The sequence below is a fragment of the Mytilus galloprovincialis genome, chromosome 2 (assembly GCF_965363235.1).
Source record: "Mytilus galloprovincialis chromosome 2, xbMytGall1.hap1.1, whole genome shotgun sequence".
Lineage (NCBI taxonomy): Eukaryota > Metazoa > Mollusca > Bivalvia > Mytilida > Mytilidae > Mytilus > Mytilus galloprovincialis.
The window spans coordinates 91,726,909-91,741,106 of record NC_134839.1 but is presented as its reverse complement, the minus strand read 5'-3'; the positions used below and the strand labels follow the sequence as shown (position 1 = coordinate 91,741,106).

The 14,198-nt window shown below is 41.3% G+C and overlaps 33 non-coding genes across 33 annotated transcripts; all 33 read right to left on the bottom strand.

The window, feature by feature from the left end:
- Positions 1 to 74: 74 nt before the first annotated feature.
- Positions 75 to 146, bottom strand: Trnae-cuc (transfer RNA glutamic acid (anticodon CUC)). The gene has a single exon. It is a non-coding gene; the product is annotated as a tRNA-Glu (tRNA).
- A 533-nt stretch (positions 147 to 679) lies between these two features.
- Positions 680 to 751, bottom strand: Trnaa-cgc (transfer RNA alanine (anticodon CGC)). The gene has a single exon. It is a non-coding gene; the product is annotated as a tRNA-Ala (tRNA).
- Positions 752 to 934: 183 nt separating this feature from the next.
- Trnaa-ugc (transfer RNA alanine (anticodon UGC)) lies at positions 935 to 1,006 on the bottom strand. Its single transcript has one exon. It is a non-coding gene; the product is annotated as a tRNA-Ala (tRNA).
- A 380-nt stretch (positions 1,007 to 1,386) lies between these two features.
- Trnae-cuc (transfer RNA glutamic acid (anticodon CUC)) lies at positions 1,387 to 1,458 on the bottom strand. Its single transcript has one exon. It is a non-coding gene; the product is annotated as a tRNA-Glu (tRNA).
- Positions 1,459 to 1,991: 533 nt separating this feature from the next.
- Trnaa-cgc (transfer RNA alanine (anticodon CGC)) lies at positions 1,992 to 2,063 on the bottom strand. The gene has a single exon. It is a non-coding gene; the product is annotated as a tRNA-Ala (tRNA).
- A 183-nt stretch (positions 2,064 to 2,246) lies between these two features.
- Positions 2,247 to 2,318, bottom strand: Trnaa-ugc (transfer RNA alanine (anticodon UGC)). The gene has a single exon. It is a non-coding gene; the product is annotated as a tRNA-Ala (tRNA).
- A 380-nt stretch (positions 2,319 to 2,698) lies between these two features.
- On the bottom strand, positions 2,699 to 2,770 carry Trnae-cuc (transfer RNA glutamic acid (anticodon CUC)). Its single transcript has one exon. It is a non-coding gene; the product is annotated as a tRNA-Glu (tRNA).
- A 533-nt stretch (positions 2,771 to 3,303) lies between these two features.
- Positions 3,304 to 3,375, bottom strand: Trnaa-cgc (transfer RNA alanine (anticodon CGC)). Its single transcript has one exon. It is a non-coding gene; the product is annotated as a tRNA-Ala (tRNA).
- Positions 3,376 to 3,558: 183 nt separating this feature from the next.
- Positions 3,559 to 3,630, bottom strand: Trnaa-ugc (transfer RNA alanine (anticodon UGC)). Its single transcript has one exon. It is a non-coding gene; the product is annotated as a tRNA-Ala (tRNA).
- A 380-nt stretch (positions 3,631 to 4,010) lies between these two features.
- On the bottom strand, positions 4,011 to 4,082 carry Trnae-cuc (transfer RNA glutamic acid (anticodon CUC)). Its single transcript has one exon. It is a non-coding gene; the product is annotated as a tRNA-Glu (tRNA).
- A 533-nt stretch (positions 4,083 to 4,615) lies between these two features.
- Trnaa-cgc (transfer RNA alanine (anticodon CGC)) lies at positions 4,616 to 4,687 on the bottom strand. Its single transcript has one exon. It is a non-coding gene; the product is annotated as a tRNA-Ala (tRNA).
- Positions 4,688 to 4,870: 183 nt separating this feature from the next.
- Positions 4,871 to 4,942, bottom strand: Trnaa-ugc (transfer RNA alanine (anticodon UGC)). The gene has a single exon. It is a non-coding gene; the product is annotated as a tRNA-Ala (tRNA).
- Positions 4,943 to 5,322: 380 nt separating this feature from the next.
- On the bottom strand, positions 5,323 to 5,394 carry Trnae-cuc (transfer RNA glutamic acid (anticodon CUC)). The gene has a single exon. It is a non-coding gene; the product is annotated as a tRNA-Glu (tRNA).
- Positions 5,395 to 5,927: 533 nt separating this feature from the next.
- Trnaa-cgc (transfer RNA alanine (anticodon CGC)) lies at positions 5,928 to 5,999 on the bottom strand. Its single transcript has one exon. It is a non-coding gene; the product is annotated as a tRNA-Ala (tRNA).
- A 183-nt stretch (positions 6,000 to 6,182) lies between these two features.
- On the bottom strand, positions 6,183 to 6,254 carry Trnaa-ugc (transfer RNA alanine (anticodon UGC)). The gene has a single exon. It is a non-coding gene; the product is annotated as a tRNA-Ala (tRNA).
- A 380-nt stretch (positions 6,255 to 6,634) lies between these two features.
- Positions 6,635 to 6,706, bottom strand: Trnae-cuc (transfer RNA glutamic acid (anticodon CUC)). The gene has a single exon. It is a non-coding gene; the product is annotated as a tRNA-Glu (tRNA).
- A 533-nt stretch (positions 6,707 to 7,239) lies between these two features.
- Positions 7,240 to 7,311, bottom strand: Trnaa-cgc (transfer RNA alanine (anticodon CGC)). Its single transcript has one exon. It is a non-coding gene; the product is annotated as a tRNA-Ala (tRNA).
- Positions 7,312 to 7,494: 183 nt separating this feature from the next.
- Positions 7,495 to 7,566, bottom strand: Trnaa-ugc (transfer RNA alanine (anticodon UGC)). The gene has a single exon. It is a non-coding gene; the product is annotated as a tRNA-Ala (tRNA).
- Positions 7,567 to 7,946: 380 nt separating this feature from the next.
- On the bottom strand, positions 7,947 to 8,018 carry Trnae-cuc (transfer RNA glutamic acid (anticodon CUC)). The gene has a single exon. It is a non-coding gene; the product is annotated as a tRNA-Glu (tRNA).
- Positions 8,019 to 8,552: 534 nt separating this feature from the next.
- On the bottom strand, positions 8,553 to 8,624 carry Trnaa-cgc (transfer RNA alanine (anticodon CGC)). The gene has a single exon. It is a non-coding gene; the product is annotated as a tRNA-Ala (tRNA).
- A 183-nt stretch (positions 8,625 to 8,807) lies between these two features.
- Trnaa-ugc (transfer RNA alanine (anticodon UGC)) lies at positions 8,808 to 8,879 on the bottom strand. The gene has a single exon. It is a non-coding gene; the product is annotated as a tRNA-Ala (tRNA).
- Positions 8,880 to 9,259: 380 nt separating this feature from the next.
- On the bottom strand, positions 9,260 to 9,331 carry Trnae-cuc (transfer RNA glutamic acid (anticodon CUC)). Its single transcript has one exon. It is a non-coding gene; the product is annotated as a tRNA-Glu (tRNA).
- Positions 9,332 to 9,864: 533 nt separating this feature from the next.
- Trnaa-cgc (transfer RNA alanine (anticodon CGC)) lies at positions 9,865 to 9,936 on the bottom strand. The gene has a single exon. It is a non-coding gene; the product is annotated as a tRNA-Ala (tRNA).
- Positions 9,937 to 10,119: 183 nt separating this feature from the next.
- On the bottom strand, positions 10,120 to 10,191 carry Trnaa-ugc (transfer RNA alanine (anticodon UGC)). The gene has a single exon. It is a non-coding gene; the product is annotated as a tRNA-Ala (tRNA).
- Positions 10,192 to 10,571: 380 nt separating this feature from the next.
- Trnae-cuc (transfer RNA glutamic acid (anticodon CUC)) lies at positions 10,572 to 10,643 on the bottom strand. The gene has a single exon. It is a non-coding gene; the product is annotated as a tRNA-Glu (tRNA).
- A 533-nt stretch (positions 10,644 to 11,176) lies between these two features.
- Positions 11,177 to 11,248, bottom strand: Trnaa-cgc (transfer RNA alanine (anticodon CGC)). The gene has a single exon. It is a non-coding gene; the product is annotated as a tRNA-Ala (tRNA).
- Positions 11,249 to 11,431: 183 nt separating this feature from the next.
- Positions 11,432 to 11,503, bottom strand: Trnaa-ugc (transfer RNA alanine (anticodon UGC)). Its single transcript has one exon. It is a non-coding gene; the product is annotated as a tRNA-Ala (tRNA).
- A 380-nt stretch (positions 11,504 to 11,883) lies between these two features.
- On the bottom strand, positions 11,884 to 11,955 carry Trnae-cuc (transfer RNA glutamic acid (anticodon CUC)). The gene has a single exon. It is a non-coding gene; the product is annotated as a tRNA-Glu (tRNA).
- Positions 11,956 to 12,488: 533 nt separating this feature from the next.
- Positions 12,489 to 12,560, bottom strand: Trnaa-cgc (transfer RNA alanine (anticodon CGC)). Its single transcript has one exon. It is a non-coding gene; the product is annotated as a tRNA-Ala (tRNA).
- Positions 12,561 to 12,743: 183 nt separating this feature from the next.
- Trnaa-ugc (transfer RNA alanine (anticodon UGC)) lies at positions 12,744 to 12,815 on the bottom strand. The gene has a single exon. It is a non-coding gene; the product is annotated as a tRNA-Ala (tRNA).
- A 380-nt stretch (positions 12,816 to 13,195) lies between these two features.
- Trnae-cuc (transfer RNA glutamic acid (anticodon CUC)) lies at positions 13,196 to 13,267 on the bottom strand. The gene has a single exon. It is a non-coding gene; the product is annotated as a tRNA-Glu (tRNA).
- A 533-nt stretch (positions 13,268 to 13,800) lies between these two features.
- On the bottom strand, positions 13,801 to 13,872 carry Trnaa-cgc (transfer RNA alanine (anticodon CGC)). The gene has a single exon. It is a non-coding gene; the product is annotated as a tRNA-Ala (tRNA).
- A 183-nt stretch (positions 13,873 to 14,055) lies between these two features.
- Trnaa-ugc (transfer RNA alanine (anticodon UGC)) lies at positions 14,056 to 14,127 on the bottom strand. The gene has a single exon. It is a non-coding gene; the product is annotated as a tRNA-Ala (tRNA).
- Between the last annotated feature and the right edge of the window lie 71 nt (positions 14,128 to 14,198).

Below are 14,198 nucleotides of genomic sequence, written 5' to 3'. Positions count from 1 at the left end.
ACACATAACAGTTGTTTGAAGCATATACCGTTATTAATATCAATATCGATCCGGAGAAAAGGCGCAAAAATATCTTCCCAGACGGGGAATCGAACCCCGGCCGCCGCGGTGAGAGCGCGGAATCCTAACCACTAGACTACCTGGGACTTACTCATAGTGGGGTAACTTAACACATATAAAGAGCAACACTAACAGCAATCATGCCTTTTTTGTACGTTACAACGTCATTGGGAATATCGACTGGCGTTAGACAGACTATAGAATGCCAATAGCTCAAGACCGCAAAAGGCGGCGAAATCACCCCGAATAGTCGCTACTGTCGACGCTATATAACGCATTGTTTCAGGCTGGAATCATTAACATAAACATTCGATTTGTTAATCTGACACACGATTTTAAAGTTATAATCCATATATTAAAATTGTGACACAAGTAAAACCTGTCGGGGAAAGGGAGTGTGGTATTAATTCGGCTTTGCCTGAAATGTTTGAGCGTGCATTTGAGACATGCCTCTAAAGAGTGATTTTTGAAATTTTAAGTCATCTGTGCCGAGTTCGCTGTTCAAACAGCACTTATATTCCGTTGCGCTTTCTATGATTTTCAAGGCAAAGCAGCATTGTGTAGGCGAGATTACTTTAATTGATTTCTCGATGCCGATTTTGTCTGCGGCCAAAAAATATGGAGATGCCGGGGATCGAACCCGGGGCCTTTCACATGCGAAGCGAACGCTCTACCACTGAGCTACATCCCCGTCCCTGGATTTTCATCAATATTTCCTTTTCAATTCCGCCTTTTACCGCAGGACAAAGTGTTCATGTAGGTGTCCTAAGAGAGGTCGGAGATGCTCACTTATATTTTACTGTGCATTTTCACTTGATCGTGCACGAAAGACATAGTTTATGTGGACTTAATGACATTGACAAAAAATTAGGAGTGGAGATGCCGGGGATCGAACCCGGGGCCTTTCACATGCAAAGCGAACGCTCTACCACTGAGCTACATCCCCTTCACAACGATAGAACATTAAATTTAAGTAGTGTATTTTCATACCGTGTATATACATGCCACTCTGATTATTAAAATAGTCTTGCACCAAGACGAGATGGTTATCTTTATGTCTCTAACAGTTGTACTGGGATTGAAATTTGTTGAGCAAGTACATTTGTAGTTCATTTTCATGTACTGAACCATCAATCAGTCCGCCTCGTTATATATTGAGCCGAAGGAAGACATAAAATATAAAGTATTGGTTGTAAAAGGAAATCATATAGTATATAGGACAAACATACACCGTTTCTTTCATTGACCACGTACACATAACAGTTGTTTGAAGCATATACCGTTATTAATATCAATATCGATCCGGAGAAAAGGCGCAAAAATATCTTCCCAGACGGGGAATCGAACCCCGGCCGCCGCGGTGAGAGCGCGGAATCCTAACCACTAGACTACCTGGGACTTACTCATAGTGGGGTAACTTAACACATATAAAGAGCAACACTAACAGCAATCATGCCTTTTTTGTACGTTACAACGTCATTGGGAATATCGACTGGCGTTAGACAGACTATAGAATGCCAATAGCTCAAGACCGCAAAAGGCGGCGAAATCACCCCGAATAGTCGCTACTGTCGACGCTATATAACGCATTGTTTCAGGCTGGAATCATTAACATAAACATTCGATTTGTTAATCTGACACACGATTTTAAAGTTATAATCCATATATTAAAATTGTGACACAAGTAAAACCTGTCGGGGAAAGGGAGTGTGGTATTAATTCGGCTTTGCCTGAAATGTTTGAGCGTGCATTTGAGACATGCCTCTAAAGAGTGATTTTTGAAATTTTAAGTCATCTGTGCCGAGTTCGCTGTTCAAACAGCACTTATATTCCGTTGCGCTTTCTATGATTTTCAAGGCAAAGCAGCATTGTGTAGGCGAGATTACTTTAATTGATTTCTCGATGCCGATTTTGTCTGCGGCCAAAAAATATGGAGATGCCGGGGATCGAACCCGGGGCCTTTCACATGCGAAGCGAACGCTCTACCACTGAGCTACATCCCCGTCCCTGGATTTTCATCAATATTTCCTTTTCAATTCCGCCTTTTACCGCAGGACAAAGTGTTCATGTAGGTGTCCTAAGAGAGGTCGGAGATGCTCACTTATATTTTACTGTGCATTTTCACTTGATCGTGCACGAAAGACATAGTTTATGTGGACTTAATGACATTGACAAAAAATTAGGAGTGGAGATGCCGGGGATCGAACCCGGGGCCTTTCACATGCAAAGCGAACGCTCTACCACTGAGCTACATCCCCTTCACAACGATAGAACATTAAATTTAAGTAGTGTATTTTCATACCGTGTATATACATGCCACTCTGATTATTAAAATAGTCTTGCACCAAGACGAGATGGTTATCTTTATGTCTCTAACAGTTGTACTGGGATTGAAATTTGTTGAGCAAGTACATTTGTAGTTCATTTTCATGTACTGAACCATCAATCAGTCCGCCTCGTTATATATTGAGCCGAAGGAAGACATAAAATATAAAGTATTGGTTGTAAAAGGAAATCATATAGTATATAGGACAAACATACACCGTTTCTTTCATTGACCACGTACACATAACAGTTGTTTGAAGCATATACCGTTATTAATATCAATATCGATCCGGAGAAAAGGCGCAAAAATATCTTCCCAGACGGGGAATCGAACCCCGGCCGCCGCGGTGAGAGCGCGGAATCCTAACCACTAGACTACCTGGGACTTACTCATAGTGGGGTAACTTAACACATATAAAGAGCAACACTAACAGCAATCATGCCTTTTTTGTACGTTACAACGTCATTGGGAATATCGACTGGCGTTAGACAGACTATAGAATGCCAATAGCTCAAGACCGCAAAAGGCGGCGAAATCACCCCCAATAGTCGCTACTGTCGACGCTATATAACGCATTGTTTCAGGCTGGAATCATTAACATAAACATTCGATTTGTTAATCTGACACACGATTTTAAAGTTATAATCCATATATTAAAATTGTGACACAAGTAAAACCTGTCGGGGAAAGGGAGTGTGGTATTAATTCGGCTTTGCCTGAAATGTTTGAGCGTGCATTTGAGACATGCCTCTAAAGAGTGATTTTTGAAATTTTAAGTCATCTGTGCCGAGTTCGCTGTTCAAACAGCACTTATATTCCGTTGCGCTTTCTATGATTTTCAAGGCAAAGCAGCATTGTGTAGGCGAGATTACTTTAATTGATTTCTCGATGCCGATTTTGTCTGCGGCCAAAAAATATGGAGATGCCGGGGATCGAACCCGGGGCCTTTCACATGCGAAGCGAACGCTCTACCACTGAGCTACATCCCCGTCCCTGGATTTTCATCAATATTTCCTTTTCAATTCCGCCTTTTACCGCAGGACAAAGTGTTCATGTAGGTGTCCTAAGAGAGGTCGGAGATGCTCACTTATATTTTACTGTGCATTTTCACTTGATCGTGCACGAAAGACATAGTTTATGTGGACTTAATGACATTGACAAAAAATTAGGAGTGGAGATGCCGGGGATCGAACCCGGGGCCTTTCACATGCAAAGCGAACGCTCTACCACTGAGCTACATCCCCTTCACAACGATAGAACATTAAATTTAAGTAGTGTATTTTCATACCGTGTATATACATGCCACTCTGATTATTAAAATAGTCTTGCACCAAGACGAGATGGTTATCTTTATGTCTCTAACAGTTGTACTGGGATTGAAATTTGTTGAGCAAGTACATTTGTAGTTCATTTTCATGTACTGAACCATCAATCAGTCCGCCTCGTTATATATTGAGCCGAAGGAAGACATAAAATATAAAGTATTGGTTGTAAAAGGAAATCATATAGTATATAGGACAAACATACACCGTTTCTTTCATTGACCACGTACACATAACAGTTGTTTGAAGCATATACCGTTATTAATATCAATATCGATCCGGAGAAAAGGCGCAAAAATATCTTCCCAGACGGGGAATCGAACCCCGGCCGCCGCGGTGAGAGCGCGGAATCCTAACCACTAGACTACCTGGGACTTACTCATAGTGGGGTAACTTAACACATATAAAGAGCAACACTAACAGCAATCATGCCTTTTTTGTACGTTACAACGTCATTGGGAATATCGACTGGCGTTAGACAGACTATAGAATGCCAATAGCTCAAGACCGCAAAAGGCGGCGAAATCACCCCCAATAGTCGCTACTGTCGACGCTATATAACGCATTGTTTCAGGCTGGAATCATTAACATAAACATTCGATTTGTTAATCTGACACACGATTTTAAAGTTATAATCCATATATTAAAATTGTGACACAAGTAAAACCTGTCGGGGAAAGGGAGTGTGGTATTAATTCGGCTTTGCCTGAAATGTTTGAGCGTGCATTTGAGACATGCCTCTAAAGAGTGATTTTTGAAATTTTAAGTCATCTGTGCCGAGTTCGCTGTTCAAACAGCACTTATATTCCGTTGCGCTTTCTATGATTTTCAAGGCAAAGCAGCATTGTGTAGGCGAGATTACTTTAATTGATTTCTCGATGCCGATTTTGTCTGCGGCCAAAAAATATGGAGATGCCGGGGATCGAACCCGGGGCCTTTCACATGCGAAGCGAACGCTCTACCACTGAGCTACATCCCCGTCCCTGGATTTTCATCAATATTTCCTTTTCAATTCCGCCTTTTACCGCAGGACAAAGTGTTCATGTAGGTGTCCTAAGAGAGGTCGGAGATGCTCACTTATATTTTACTGTGCATTTTCACTTGATCGTGCACGAAAGACATAGTTTATGTGGACTTAATGACATTGACAAAAAATTAGGAGTGGAGATGCCGGGGATCGAACCCGGGGCCTTTCACATGCAAAGCGAACGCTCTACCACTGAGCTACATCCCCTTCACAACGATAGAACATTAAATTTAAGTAGTGTATTTTCATACCGTGTATATACATGCCACTCTGATTATTAAAATAGTCTTGCACCAAGACGAGATGGTTATCTTTATGTCTCTAACAGTTGTACTGGGATTGAAATTTGTTGAGCAAGTACATTTGTAGTTCATTTTCATGTACTGAACCATCAATCAGTCCGCCTCGTTATATATTGAGCCGAAGGAAGACATAAAATATAAAGTATTGGTTGTAAAAGGAAATCATATAGTATATAGGACAAACATACACCGTTTCTTTCATTGACCACGTACACATAACAGTTGTTTGAAGCATATACCGTTATTAATATCAATATCGATCCGGAGAAAAGGCGCAAAAATATCTTCCCAGACGGGGAATCGAACCCCGGCCGCCGCGGTGAGAGCGCGGAATCCTAACCACTAGACTACCTGGGACTTACTCATAGTGGGGTAACTTAACACATATAAAGAGCAACACTAACAGCAATCATGCCTTTTTTGTACGTTACAACGTCATTGGGAATATCGACTGGCGTTAGACAGACTATAGAATGCCAATAGCTCAAGACCGCAAAAGGCGGCGAAATCACCCCGAATAGTCGCTACTGTCGACGCTATATAACGCATTGTTTCAGGCTGGAATCATTAACATAAACATTCGATTTGTTAATCTGACACACGATTTTAAAGTTATAATCCATATATTAAAATTGTGACACAAGTAAAACCTGTCGGGGAAAGGGAGTGTGGTATTAATTCGGCTTTGCCTGAAATGTTTGAGCGTGCATTTGAGACATGCCTCTAAAGAGTGATTTTTGAAATTTTAAGTCATCTGTGCCGAGTTCGCTGTTCAAACAGCACTTATATTCCGTTGCGCTTTCTATGATTTTCAAGGCAAAGCAGCATTGTGTAGGCGAGATTACTTTAATTGATTTCTCGATGCCGATTTTGTCTGCGGCCAAAAAATATGGAGATGCCGGGGATCGAACCCGGGGCCTTTCACATGCGAAGCGAACGCTCTACCACTGAGCTACATCCCCGTCCCTGGATTTTCATCAATATTTCCTTTTCAATTCCGCCTTTTACCGCAGGACAAAGTGTTCATGTAGGTGTCCTAAGAGAGGTCGGAGATGCTCACTTATATTTTACTGTGCATTTTCACTTGATCGTGCACGAAAGACATAGTTTATGTGGACTTAATGACATTGACAAAAAATTAGGAGTGGAGATGCCGGGGATCGAACCCGGGGCCTTTCACATGCAAAGCGAACGCTCTACCACTGAGCTACATCCCCTTCACAACGATAGAACATTAAATTTAAGTAGTGTATTTTCATACCGTGTATATACATGCCACTCTGATTATTAAAATAGTCTTGCACCAAGACGAGATGGTTATCTTTATGTCTCTAACAGTTGTACTGGGATTGAAATTTGTTGAGCAAGTACATTTGTAGTTCATTTTCATGTACTGAACCATCAATCAGTCCGCCTCGTTATATATTGAGCCGAAGGAAGACATAAAATATAAAGTATTGGTTGTAAAAGGAAATCATATAGTATATAGGACAAACATACACCGTTTCTTTCATTGACCACGTACACATAACAGTTGTTTGAAGCATATACCGTTATTAATATCAATATCGATCCGGAGAAAAGGCGCAAAAATATCTTCCCAGACGGGGAATCGAACCCCGGCCGCCGCGGTGAGAGCGCGGAATCCTAACCACTAGACTACCTGGGACTTACTCATAGTGGGGTAACTTAACACATATAAAGAGCAACACTAACAGCAATCATGCCTTTTTTGTACGTTACAACGTCATTGGGAATATCGACTGGCGTTAGACAGACTATAGAATGCCAATAGCTCAAGACCGCAAAAGGCGGCGAAATCACCCCGAATAGTCGCTACTGTCGACGCTATATAACGCATTGTTTCAGGCTGGAATCATTAACATAAACATTCGATTTGTTAATCTGACACACGATTTTAAAGTTATAATCCATATATTAAAATTGTGACACAAGTAAAACCTGTCGGGGAAAGGGAGTGTGGTATTAATTCGGCTTTGCCTGAAATGTTTGAGCGTGCATTTGAGACATGCCTCTAAAGAGTGATTTTTGAAATTTTAAGTCATCTGTGCCGAGTTCGCTGTTCAAACAGCACTTATATTCCGTTGCGCTTTCTATCATTTTCAAGGCAAAGCAGCATTGTGTAGGCGAGATTACTTTAATTGATTTTTCGATGCCGATTTTGTCTGCGGCCAAAAAATATGGAGATGCCGGGGATCGAACCCGGGGCCTTTCACATGCGAAGCGAACGCTCTACCACTGAGCTACATCCCCGTCCCTGGATTTTCATCAATATTTCCTTTTCAATTCCGCCTTTTACCGCAGGACAAAGTGTTCATGTAGGTGTCCTAAGAGAGGTCGGAGATGCTCACTTATATTTTACTGTGCATTTTCACTTGATCGTGCACGAAAGACATAGTTTATGTGGACTTAATGACATTGACAAAAAATTAGGAGTGGAGATGCCGGGGATCGAACCCGGGGCCTTTCACATGCAAAGCGAACGCTCTACCACTGAGCTACATCCCCTTCACAACGATAGAACATTAAATTTAAGTAGTGTATTTTCATACCGTGTATATACATGCCACTCTGATTATTAAAATATTCTTGCACCAAGACGAGATGGTTATCTTTATGTCTCTAACAGTTGTACTGGGATTGAAATTTGTTGAGCAAGTACATTTGTAGTTCATTTTCATGTACTGAACCATCAATCAGTCCGCCTCGTTATATATTGAGCCGAAGGAAGACATAAAATATAAAGTATTGGTTGTAAAAGGAAATCATATAGTATATAGGACAAACATACACCGTTTCTTTCATTGACCACGTACACATAACAGTTGTTTGAAGCATATACCGTTATTAATATCAATATCGATCCGGAGAAAAGGCGCAAAAATATCTTCCCAGACGGGGAATCGAACCCCGGCCGCCGCGGTGAGAGCGCGGAATCCTAACCACTAGACTACCTGGGACTTACTCATAGTGGGGTAACTTAACACATATAAAGAGCAACACTAACAGCAATCATGCCTTTTTTGTACGTTACAACGTCATTGGGAATATCGACTGGCGTTAGACAGACTATAGAATGCCAATAGCTCAAGACCGCAAAAGGCGGCGAAATCACCCCGAATAGTCGCTACTGTCGACGCTATATAACGCATTGTTTCAGGCTGGAATCATTAACATAAACATTCGATTTGTTAATCTGACACACGATTTTAAAGTTATAATCCATATATTAAAATTGTGACACAAGTAAAACCTGTCGGGGAAAGGGAGTGTGGTATTAATTCGGCTTTGCCTGAAATGTTTGAGCGTGCATTTGAGACATGCCTCTAAAGAGTGATTTTTGAAATTTTAAGTCATCTGTGCCGAGTTCGCTGTTCAAACAGCACTTATATTCCGTTGCGCTTTCTATCATTTTCAAGGCAAAGCAGCATTGTGTAGGCGAGATTACTTTAATTGATTTCTCGATGCCGATTTTGTCTGCGGCAAAAAAAATATGGAGATGCCGGGGATCGAACCCGGGGCCTTTCACATGCGAAGCGAACGCTCTACCACTGAGCTACATCCCCGTCCCTGGATTTTCATCAATATTTCCTTTTCAATTCCGCCTTTTACCGCAGGACAAAGTGTTCATGTAGGTGTCCTAAGAGAGGTCGGAGATGCTCACTTATATTTTACTGTGCATTTTCACTTGATCGTGCACGAAAGACATAGTTTATGTGGACTTAATGACATTGACAAAAAATTAGGAGTGGAGATGCCGGGGATCGAACCCGGGGCCTTTCACATGCAAAGCGAACGCTCTACCACTGAGCTACATCCCCTTCACAACGATAGAACATTAAATTTAAGTAGTGTATTTTCATACCGTGTATATACATGCCACTCTGATTATTAAAATAGTCTTGCACCAAGACGAGATGGTTATCTTTATGTCTCTAACAGTTGTACTGGGATTGAAATTTGTTGAGCAAGTACATTTGTAGTTCATTTTCATGTACTGAACCATCAATCAGTCCGCCTCGTTATATATTGAGCCGAAGGAAGACATAAAATATAAAGTATTGGTTGTAAAAGGAAATCATATAGTATATAGGACAAACATACACCGTTTCTTTCATTGACCACGTACACATAACAGTTGTTTGAAGCATATACCGTTATTAATATCAATATCGATCCGGAGAAAAGGCGCAAAAATATCTTCCCAGACGGGGAATCGAACCCCGGCCGCCGCGGTGAGAGCGCGGAATCCTAACCACTAGACTACCTGGGACTTACTCATAGTGGGGTAACTTAACACATATAAAGAGCAACACTAACAGCAATCATGCCTTTTTTGTACGTTACAACGTCATTGGGAATATCGACTGGCGTTAGACAGACTATAGAATGCCAATAGCTCAAGACCGCAAAAGGCGGCGAAATCACCCCGAATAGTCGCTACTGTCGACGCTATATAACGCATTGTTTCAGGCTGGAATCATTAACATAAACATTCGATTTGTTAATCTGACACACGATTTTAAAGTTATAATCCATATATTAAAATTGTGACACAAGTAAAACCTGTCGGGGAAAGGGAGTGTGGTATTAATTCGGCTTTGCCTGAAATGTTTGAGCGTGCATTTGAGACATGCCTCTAAAGAGTGATTTTTGAAATTTTAAGTCATCTGTGCCGAGTTCGCTGTTCAAACAGCACTTATATTCCGTTGCGCTTTCTATGATTTTCAAGGCAAAGCAGCATTGTGTAGGCGAGATTACTTTAATTGATTTCTCGATGCCGATTTTGTCTGCGGCCAAAAAATATGGAGATGCCGGGGATCGAACCCGGGGCCTTTCACATGCGAAGCGAACGCTCTACCACTGAGCTACATCCCCGTCCCTGGATTTTCATCAATATTTCCTTTTCAATTCCGCCTTTTACCGCAGGACAAAGTGTTCATGTAGGTGTCCTAAGAGAGGTCGGAGATGCTCACTTATATTTTACTGTGCATTTTCACTTGATCGTGCACGAAAGACATAGTTTATGTGGACTTAATGACATTGACAAAAAATTAGGAGTGGAGATGCCGGGGATCGAACCCGGGGCCTTTCACATGCAAAGCGAACGCTCTACCACTGAGCTACATCCCCTTCACAACGATAGAACATTAAATTTAAGTAGTGTATTTTCATACCGTGTATATACATGCCACTCTGATTATTAAAATAGTCTTGCACCAAGACGAGATGGTTATCTTTATGTCTCTAACAGTTGTACTGGGATTGAAATTTGTTGAGCAAGTACATTTGTAGTTCATTTTCATGTACTGAACCATCAATCAGTCCGCCTCGTTATATATTGAGCCGAAGGAAGACATAAAATATAAAGTATTGGTTGTAAAAGGAAATCATATAGTATATAGGACAAACATACACCGTTTCTTTCATTGACCACGTACACATAACAGTTGTTTGAAGCATATACCGTTATTAATATCAATATCGATCCGGAGAAAAGGCGCAAAAATATCTTCCCAGACGGGGAATCGAACCCCGGCCGCCGCGGTGAGAGCGCGGAATCCTAACCACTAGACTACCTGGGACTTACTCATAGTGGGGTAACTTAACACATATAAAGAGCAACACTAACAGCAATCATGCCTTTTTTGTACGTTACAACGTCATTGGGAATATCGACTGGCGTTAGACAGACTATAGAATGCCAATAGCTCAAGACCGCAAAAGGCGGCGAAATCACCCCGAATAGTCGCTACTGTCGACGCTATATAACGCATTGTTTCAGGCTGGAATCATTAACATAAACATTCGATTTGTTAATCTGACACACGATTTTAAAGTTATAATCCATATATTAAAATTGTGACACAAGTAAAACCTGTCGGGGAAAGGGAGTGTGGTATTAATTCGGCTTTGCCTGAAATGTTTGAGCGTGCATTTGAGACATGCCTCTAAAGAGTGATTTTTGAAATTTTAAGTCATCTGTGCCGAGTTCGCTGTTCAAACAGCACTTATATTCCGTTGCGCTTTCTATCATTTTCAAGGCAAAGCAGCATTGTGTAGGCGAGATTACTTTAATTGATTTCTCGATGCCGATTTTGTCTGCGGCCAAAAAATATGGAGATGCCGGGGATCGAACCCGGGGCCTTTCACATGCGAAGCGAACGCTCTACCACTGAGCTACATCCCCGTCCCTGGATTTTCATCAATATTTCCTTTTCAATTCCGCCTTTTACCGCAGGACAAAGTGTTCATGTAGGTGTCCTAAGAGAGGTCGGAGATGCTCACTTATATTTTACTGTGCATTTTCACTTGATCGTGCACGAAAGACATAGTTTATGTGGACTTAATGACATTGACAAAAAATTAGGAGTGGAGATGCCGGGGATCGAACCCGGGGCCTTTCACATGCAAAGCGAACGCTCTACCACTGAGCTACATCCCCTTCACAACGATAGAACATTAAATTTAAGTAGTGTATTTTCATACCGTGTATATACATGCCACTCTGATTATTAAAATAGTCTTGCACCAAGACGAGATGGTTATCTTTATGTCTCTAACAGTTGTACTGGGATTGAAATTTGTTGAGCAAGTACTTTTGTAGTTCATTTTCATGTACTGAACCATCAATCAGTCCGCCTCGTTATATATTGAGCCGAAGGAAGACATAAAATATAAAGTATTGGTTGTAAAAGGAAATCATATAGTATATAGGACAAACATACACCGTTTCTTTCATTGACCACGTACACATAACAGTTGTTTGAAGCATATACCGTTATTAATATCAATATCGATCCGGAGAAAAGGCGCAAAAATATCTTCCCAGACGGGGAATCGAACCCCGGCCGCCGCGGTGAGAGCGCGGAATCCTAACCACTAGACTACCTGGGACTTACTCATAGTGGGGTAACTTAACACATATAAAGAGCAACACTAACAGCAATCATGCCTTTTTTGTACGTTACAACGTCATTGGGAATATCGACTGGCGTTAGACAGACTATAGAATGCCAATAGCTCAAGACCGCAAAAGGCGGCGAAATCACCCCGAATAGTCGCTACTGTCGACGCTATATAACGCATTGTTTCAGGCTGGAATCATTAACATAAACATTCGATTTGTTAATCTGACACACGATTTTAAAGTTATAATCCATATATTAAAATTGTGACACAAGTAAAACCTGTCGGGGAAAGGGAGTGTGGTATTAATTCGGCTTTGCCTGAAATGTTTGAGCGTGCATTTGAGACATGCCTCTAAAGAGTGATTTTTGAAATTTTAAGTCATCTGTGCCGAGTTCGCTGTTCAAACAGCACTTATATTCCGTTGCGCTTTCTATGATTTTCAAGGCAAAGCAGCATTGTGTAGGCGAGATTACTTTAATTGATTTCTCGATGCCGATTTTGTCTGCGGCCAAAAAATATGGAGATGCCGGGGATCGAACCCGGGGCCTTTCACATGCGAAGCGAACGCTCTACCACTGAGCTACATCCCCGTCCCTGGATTTTCATCAATATTTCCTTTTCAATTCCGCCTTTTACCGCAGGACAAAGTGTTCATGTAGGTGTCCTAAGAGAGGTCGGAGATGCTCACTTATATTTTACTGTGCATTTTCACTTGATCGTGCACGAAAGACATAGTTTATGTGGACTTAATGACATTGACAAAAAATTAGGAGTGGAGATGCCGGGGATCGAACCCGGGGCCTTTCACATGCAAAGCGAACGCTCTACCACTGAGCTACATCCCCTTCACAACGATAGAACATTAAATTTAAGTAGTGTATTTTCATACCGTGTATATACATGCCACTCTGATTATTAAAATAGTCTTGCACCAAGACGAGATGGTTATCTTTATGTCTCTAACAGTTGTACTGGGATTGAAATTTGTTGAGCAAGTACATTTGTAGTTCATTTTCATGTACTGAACCATCAATCAGTCCGCCTCGTTATATATTGAGCCGAAGGAAGACATAAAATATAAAGTATTGGTTGTAAAAGGAAATCATATAGTATATAGGACAAACATACACCGTTTCTTTCATTGACCACGTACACATAACAGTTGTTTGAAGCATATACCGTTATTAATATCAATATCGATCCGGAGAAAAGGCGCAAAAATATCTTCCCAGACGGGGAATCGAACCCCGGCCGCCGCGGTGAGAGCGCGGAATCCTAACCACTAGACTACCTGGGACTTACTCATAGTGGGGTAACTTAACACATATAAAGAGCAACACTAACAGCAATCATGCCTTTTTTGTACGTTACAACGTCATTGGGAATATCGACTGGCGTTAGACAGACTATAGAATGCCAATAGCTCAAGACCGCAAAAGGCGGCGAAATCACCCCGAATAGTCGCTACTGTCGACGCTATATAACGCATTGTTTCAGGCTGGAATCATTAACATAAACATTCGATTTGTTAATCTGACACACGATTTTAAAGTTATAATCCATATATTAAAATTGTGACACAAGTAAAACCTGTCGGGGAAAGGGAGTGTGGTATTAATTCGGCTTTGCCTGAAATGTTTGAGCGTGCATTTGAGACATGCCTCTAAAGAGTGATTTTTGAAATTTTAAGTCATCTGTGCCGAGTTCGCTGTTCAAACAGCACTTATATTCCGTTGCGCTTTCTATGATTTTCAAGGCAAAGCAGCATTGTGTAGGCGAGATTACTTTAATTGATTTCTCGATGCCGATTTTGTCTGCGGCCAAAAAATATGGAGATGCCGGGGATCGAACCCGGGGCCTTTCACATGCGAAGCGAACGCTCTACCACTGAGCTACATCCCCGTCCCTGGATTTTCATCAATATTTCCTTTTCAATTCCGCCTTTTACCGCAGGACAAAGTGTTCATGTAGGTGTCCTAAGAGAGGTCGGAGATGCTCACTTATATTTTACTGTGCATTTTCACTTGATCGTGCACGAAAGACATAGTTTATGTGGACTTAATGACATTGACAAAAAATTAGGAGTGGAGATGCCGGGGATCGAACCCGGGGCCTTTCACATGCAAAGCGAACGCTCTACCACTGAGCTACATCCCCTTCACAACGATAGAACATTAAATTTAAGTAGTGTATTTTCATACCGTGTATATACATGCCACTCTGATTAT